The sequence below is a fragment of the Nanorana parkeri genome, unplaced genomic scaffold (genome assembly GCF_000935625.1).
Source record: "Nanorana parkeri isolate BGI_ZX_2015 unplaced genomic scaffold, ASM93562v1 scaffold480, whole genome shotgun sequence".
NCBI classification, from domain to species: domain Eukaryota; kingdom Metazoa; phylum Chordata; class Amphibia; order Anura; family Dicroglossidae; genus Nanorana; species Nanorana parkeri.
In genome coordinates this window covers 906,271-913,573 of record NW_017306748.1, presented here as the reverse complement: position 1 = coordinate 913,573, position 7,303 = coordinate 906,271, and the positions used below count along the sequence as shown (strand labels likewise).

Here is a 7,303-nt window from a genome sequence, read left to right as displayed (position 1 = left end):
GGGGGGGGGACGATCGAGCGCCCCCCCCTCCCTGCGCCTTACCAGGCCAACGTGCCCTCGGCATTGGGAGGGTGTCCCCATGCCGATGGGGACAAGGGCCTCTTCCCCCACAACCCTGACCCGGTGGTTGTGGGGGTCTGCGGGCAAGGGGGCTTATTTGCATCGGGGTGCCCCTTTAAATAAAATTGTGCAGTGCTACTCTATCCAATCGGAGTATCAACACTGGTACATTAATATCTATAAACTGAACTTAGAAAAAACCCAGACATAGCAAAATGCAGCTGAAGCAATGCAACAAACAGAAAACATTATCGATTGTACGTGAATGTGTAATGTTACTGTATACACCAATCAGCCATAACATTCTGACCACTGAGAGGTGAGTGAATAATATTGATTATCTCCTTACAATGACACCTGGAAGTGGGGGGGATATATTGGGCAGCAAGTGACCATTTGTCCCTGAAGTTGAAGTGTCGGAAGCAGAAAACTTTGGTCAATTTTGACAAGGGCCAAATTGTGATGTCTAGATGGCTGGGTCAGAGCAACTTCAAAACTGCAGCTTTTGTTGGATGTTCCTGGTCTGCAGTGGTCAGGACCTACCAAAACTGGTCCAGGGAAGGAAAACCGGTGAACCGTCATCAGGGTAATGGGTGGCCAGGGCTCATTGATGCATTTGGGGAACAAAGGCTGGCCCATGTAGTCAAATGGAAGAACTACTGTAGCTCAAATTGCTAAAAAAGTTAACGCTGGTTCCAATAAAATGGTGTCTGAACACACAGTGCATCTCAGTTTGTTGCGTTTGGGGCGGCATAGCCACAGATGGGTCAAGATGCCCATGATGACCCATGAGCACCGCCAAAAGCACCTACAGTGGACAGGTTAGCATCAGAACTGGACAATGGAGGAAGGGGGCATGGTCTAATCACATTTTCTTTTACATCTCGTGGATGGCGGGGTGCGTGGGTGTCATTTACCTGGGGAAGAGATGGCACCAGAATGTACTATGGGAAGTAGACGCGGAGGCAGTGCGATGCTTTGGGCAATGTTTTGCTGGAAAACCTTGGCTCCTGCCATTCATGTGGATGTTTCTTTGACCCATACCACCGACCTAAACATTGTTGCTGACTTAGTACACCCCTTCATGGAAACTATATTTCCTGATATCAGTGACCTCTTTACTTCAAAGAAAAAAGAAATCGGCTCATTTTTATTTTGCCCTTCTCTACTTCCACATAAAGCAGGTCAGGTGTATTGTCATCTGAACACATAATTATGTACCGGAGGTGGATTTAGAGACTCAATTTCTGACAGGACAAGTTGAGATTGCTTTGTTTACATAATACATTGCGGGCCATTAGCCTGGAGGCCAGTCCAGCTGACGTCCACCAAGAACATGCAGGTGAATGTGGTGCACAAACTGTCCACCATCTGTACTCTCATTGATGACCAGCCGAAAGCAATTTGCCAAGCCCAGATAGGCAATGCATTTCTTGCCAACAATCATCAGATGTCCTAGTAGAGCTGACCTCTTTCAGCAGGATAATGCATCCTGCCACACTAAAAAAAGGTTTAAGAATGGTTTGAGGAACACAACAGTGAGTTTGAGGTATTCCCTTGGCCTCCAAATTCTCCACAACTTAATCCAATTGAATATCTGTGGGATGTGCTGGAAAAACAAGTCCGATCCAACTCCCCAAATTACAGGACTTAAAGGATCTGCTACTGACGGCTTGGTGCCCTATACCACAGCATACCTTCAGAGGTCTGGTGGAGATTAGAGGCAGCAAATGGAGCTGGGCTTTTTCTACTGGTTCTGCAGAGTTTCATGTGAGTCTGTTTTTATTGATTTTTATCCAAAAAGAAAAATTTCCCTATTATCAGATTTTTCTGTTTCTTGAGCAAATTGATTTTTTGGGCTGAAGACATACCTAAGAAGATGTATAGGAGGACCCACAAAGACCTTGTATTCTATACACTGCTGATGACTTTTTTTGTTGTTTTTGTTTTAATTATAAGTTCACATATCCTCCTAGTGAGTCATCTCAAGTAAGTGGTGATCCCACAGGTGTTGGAATTCATGGTCACTTTGATTTCATATTGATACTTTTATTTTTCATTTTGGATAGAGCAGGAATGGGGGGAAAAAACCCCTCTGTCATGCTTTTCATCTGTGCCCCGTTAAGGAGACTTCTCTTCACTTAACGTCTTGTTCTGTAGACACAACAGGAAGTGAGAGAAAATCTCTCCAACCGGGAGGAATGCTTTCGTATACAGTTGACTCTTTAACAAGTGTCATCCAATAGAAGGTTTCCCCTCTTCCTTTTCTGGTGGCAACTCAAACTTTTGGTTTCTCCCACATTTTCAGTTCCAGTGACAATAGTCGCCAGGACAAATCGAGAAAGCGAATCTCCCTTCAAGACACACAGGCAGCAAATACAATACTGAGAGAGGTTCTAAACACTTACCACTCTATCTAAAATGTAATAAAAGATGTTTTAACTTGAGGTACACTTGAAGCAAGAGAGCAGAGAAGCAGCCATACTCAAACTGAGGTGGCAACATTAATTCCGGTGAGTGAAATCCTACGGCACGAAACAATTAGATTCAATTAATTGTTAATATGCTTCTCAGAGCCAGGAACATTTCAGAAACCATCTGTGCGGGAAAGGAAAAAATGCACGGAGTGCACAGTTTGTGATTGGACAGATAATTGAAACCTACATTATAGTTTGTTCCTGTGAATTACTGTTTACCTTTTTTTACTTTTTCTAATTTTTGTTTTTTTAAATAAAAAATGCCCGCGCTTTGTTGGCTAGTAAACTGTGAGCTGACTCTACTTAACCTTAAGGTGCCCATACACTGCACGATTATCGTACGATAATCGTATGCGATCGGTTTTTCGGACGATAATCGCGCAGTGTCTGGGTAGCGTGCAACCGCGGATACTGTACAATCGTACGACGTTTGACTACCTATCATGTTCGAAAACCTGTGCGTAATCGTACGATAATCGTTCAATGAGAAGTAATCGTCAATGATCGCACTGTTCGTTCAGCGCATGCATTAAACGATCGAGCAATCGGAAGTAGAATGATGGCAGCTGGCTGTACTCGCAGCATCCACACCTCTGTTCTGGTACCCACATGGACCACTTGCTCAGCCATTGCTGGGGCTACATGTTGCGTACAGATGCAAGAACCAATGCTCACACCAAAATCATATCTCCATGTAGCTGACACACATGCTGACCACTCCCCATGTGCACCACACATGAGGCTGCTGAAAGTGACCCCCTAATAATTGCAATGAACCACATGCAACGCAAACCATGCAACATGAATAACATGTCCATTCTCCTTTTTGGAGACAATTTGATAAAAGTGATTACTTCCGTCGGTCGATCGAAATCGTACGATTATTAGTGCGGTCGTACGATTATCGGATCGACCTCTATCGAGACAAGTTGGGTGCGTCGCACGATGATCGTTCGATATTCCGATCGTCGAGGGGTTTTATTCGTACGATAATCGTGCAGTGTATGGGCACCTTTTACACGTGATCGGTGGTACACAGAAGAATCCAGACAGCAATGAATATGTGGAAGCAGTGGTTTTCATAATGCATACTGGGGGGACATGATCAATACTGGAGCAGACAGAATGTGGAGCAGTTGCCCATGGCAACCATTCAGCTTCTCTCTTCGGTTTGTTCAGTTAAAGTGACATTTAAAGTCAAATTCCCCCCCAATCCTGCTGTAGGGACTTGCCTTAAATGATGTCTCTTAATCCGATCTTCTTTCCTGTCCTTCTCGGCTGTCCCTCCAGCGCTGGGTGCGGGTCTCAGATCCAGTGCTGACTCCCCTGTCCTTCTCTGATGTCTCACGGTGTCTGTGCGGGTGCACGCTGCTCCATATACTTACCCTGTGCCTCTCCTCGTCTCCCGGCTTAACATCTGAACTGCACATGCGCCCACCCCAAGATGCTTTGTGGCCGACAGATGTTCGGACGGGAGTGCGCAGCGAAACCACAGGTAAGTATTAACCCTTTTAAAAAAAATGTTTTTGCATAGATCTACTGCTTGCTAGCTACAGTGTATCTTTAAAAATTTTCCTGAGCATTTATCATGTTTCAGAGCAGCTGCCTCCAACTCTCTGCTCGGCTTCCCTGAACTTCCTGTCAAGAGCAGAGTCTCCAGCAGATGTCCATCTACTAGATTGGGGAAGGATGAAAGGGGGAGCAAGGGAGTAGCTTGTTGAAGGAAGGAGGGGAGAGATGACGACAAGATGGTGGCTTGCCCTTCTGTGCCTGTGTGTTTGTGGAGACGCACGCAGCTTACTAGCTCACACAAGGGTGACTCCATAGGACTCTGCAAGGGAACGGAGCCACCCTAAAACAGGATATCGGGGCCAGTGCTCAGGGGATCAGCTGATTCTACAGGAAACTAAAACTTCATCAAGAAGCAGCATGAATTAATCAACATTTAATATAGTTTAACAACCTTTTGACTTTATCACTTTAATTCAGTGTTCATTTATGGCCCCTATACAAGGGGCAGATGTCATCTTATATTTGTTTGGGGAGTACGCTCCATATAATGTGTTTTCAGTCTGTGATTATAACTGTTGTGGAACAACAACTCGATGGACTAGGTCCTCAATGGCTGTAATGCTACAAGTTGTAAAATACTCAACTAAAGATATAGATGAGACTGAGCAAATGGAAATGTTTATAGATGTGTACAGAGCTGAGGATATCTGATATACGGGTAGTATTGCAGGTTCATATACGCGCACAGATTTCATTTCCATAGAGCTATAGAAAAAAAAAATCACTTTTCAGCATAAATAGTAAGCTTGCTTTAGTCTATACATAATTTCTTGCTCTACAGATTCGCCCGTTAGGAACAGTTAGAAAACAGGAAGTCAAGCATGATTAACTAACTATTGACCAATGTAAACTCTCTCTACATTTGTGGTTAAAATGACAACTGTACCTAAAAGACTGGAGAGACCAGGACAAAGATTTGCAATGACCTCACGAGAGCACTGCCGATGCTGGACAGAGGGAGTCTGCAGCATATGTTAATAACGACCCTCCCTGCCTTTCACTAACGAACCTGTAATTAGTAGCGTGCCAAAACATCTGTCAGCTTCCAATTATAGTGTGGGTGTGAGCATCTGCTGCCATATAAATAGGGAACAGACCAGGTAGTAAATGAGCTTAGTATAAGGCCATGGGGGCTATTGAAGTGTTCTCGCAATGTTTACAAGTGAGACATTTTAGCCTATAATATGTTTCACCAAAAAAAGCTAATTATTGTAACTCGTATATTAGCATTGCAGCCAAAACCTTTGGTTTGTAGTTTGGATACAGACCATGTTAGAGCTAGAACCTTTTGTTAGATTTTTTTGTTTTTGTTTATAGCTGTCTGTTGGGAAACATATCCCCTAAGTTCTTGTTGTCCCCAGGATGAGAAGTGTAAAAGTCCCCAGCAGATCCATAAGCACAACAGCTGTGGCACCATCACATGCAGTTCACCAGAATAATGACAGAAGGGAGTAGGGTGGAATTATGCAATACAGCAATGTCAGAATAAACAACTGAAGCACAGAGCGCATAGACTCCCTGTAGGCACCTCAGTTTTTAAATGTTGACTGGAGTGTGATTCTAACATTTCTACAGACCTTACACACCCACCCTTGTGTGTGCTAGTAAGCTGTGTGTGTTTCCACATTACACAGCAAGGCAAGACACTCCCCCCACTCCATGTTCTTCCCTTCTCCCATTTCCCAGCTAGTAAATGGCCAGCTACTGGAGACTGCTATGTTCCTTGTAATCTTGTACTGGACAGGAAGTTCAGGGAAGCAGAACTGAGAGAGTTTAAACATGACGACTCTTGTGTGCTTTGGCAAAAATATAAAGACATACTTTGCTGGGCAATGTATATTTGTTTGATCTGGATTCAATATTGAAAAAAGAGTTTAATACTACTTTTAAGATCAGTCTGGTTAAGGGTCTTTAGTGCTACAGATCACCCAAACCGCCCCCTTCTCTCTTCCCAAGACCTCCAGCTCTCATGTCACCTTCTCCCATGCTCACCTCCAGGACTTCTCCTGAGTGTCTCCCATTTTCTGGAACTCCCTACCCCGATCTGTCTGCTTATCTCCTACTCATCTCTTCCGGGAGGCCTATTCCACCTTGATACAACGGTACTTTCACTTCTTTTATTAAATCATCCCACACAATTATTACCTTTTTGTATCACTTACGCCTCCTAATAGACTGTACGCTCTCATGAGCAGGGCCCACCTACCTCCGGTACTGAAATTGCATTGTTAATTGTATTGTCTCCCTCAATTTTGTAAGCGCTGCACAAACTGTTGGAGCAATAGAAATCCTGTATTTATTATAATAATATCTCCCATCTGGAGGTTTGCTGGGGGATGCAGAAATTCCCTGTAGCAGCCTGTGCTACATACAGTCAGCGCTGGTCTCTTCTGGGTGCTGCTTGATTGACCTGTCTTTTTATATGGAACACAGGGAGTTGCTCGCTCGGTACCTCCTCCATTCTGAACGTCTTGTATTTTTTAAAATTGAAAACAATGCACTCCCTGATTGGATGAGACAGAGATCAATGTAGCAAGGCTAGTGTCGTGAATTTCTGCATCCCCATCAGCTCTCCAGGTTTGAGAAATAAAAAATTAGATGTAACCAAAACTGGACCAATGCAACTTTAAAAAAAGACCATTCCTGGAGTGCGCCTTTTTCGCATAAAAAGTGAAAAATCCTTTTTTTTTTTTTTTTTTTCTTGTTGCGCCTTTCGATTTTTAGTTGAAAGCAACAAAACTGTATCTCTGGATCTACAATCTTGTGTCCTTAATAAGTGATATTACAAGTAACCGTTTGCAGCCTTGTAAGCAGTCTTAAGGTGGCCATACACCTTACGATTATCGGACGACACTTTTCGTCCGATGATCGAACCGTTGTACGGCGGCCCCATTATGCCCCGGTTATCGCAAGGTTCAGTTAGCTTTAATTAAAGAAAAGCACCTGGACAAATTGCAGTAATCAACCGCACGTATTTTCGTGTGCGCATGAGCAGTGTATATTGTACACTTTTTGACGTACGGAAACGCCACTAACCTTGCAATAATCGTACGACCGACCAAAGTTTTCAAACATGCTTGAGAAGTCAAAAGTCGTACGATTGTACAGTATATTTGCGGTTGTACACCTGAAAATGCGATCGCATACGATTTATCGTACGATAATTGTAAGGTGTATGGGCACCTTTTACTTTG

At 43.7% G+C, this 7,303-nt stretch overlaps 1 long non-coding RNA gene across 1 annotated transcript in view; it reads right to left on the bottom strand.

Moving 5' to 3' along the window:
- Window positions 1–1,383: 1,383 nt before the first annotated feature.
- Window positions 1,384–7,303, bottom strand: part of LOC108790549 — a 25,522-nt gene continuing 19,602 nt past the window's right edge. Inside the window, exon 4 of the long non-coding RNA XR_001941454.1 lies at window positions 1,384–1,524. This is a non-coding gene — a long non-coding RNA (uncharacterized LOC108790549). The remainder of the gene's footprint in view (window positions 1,525–7,303) is intronic.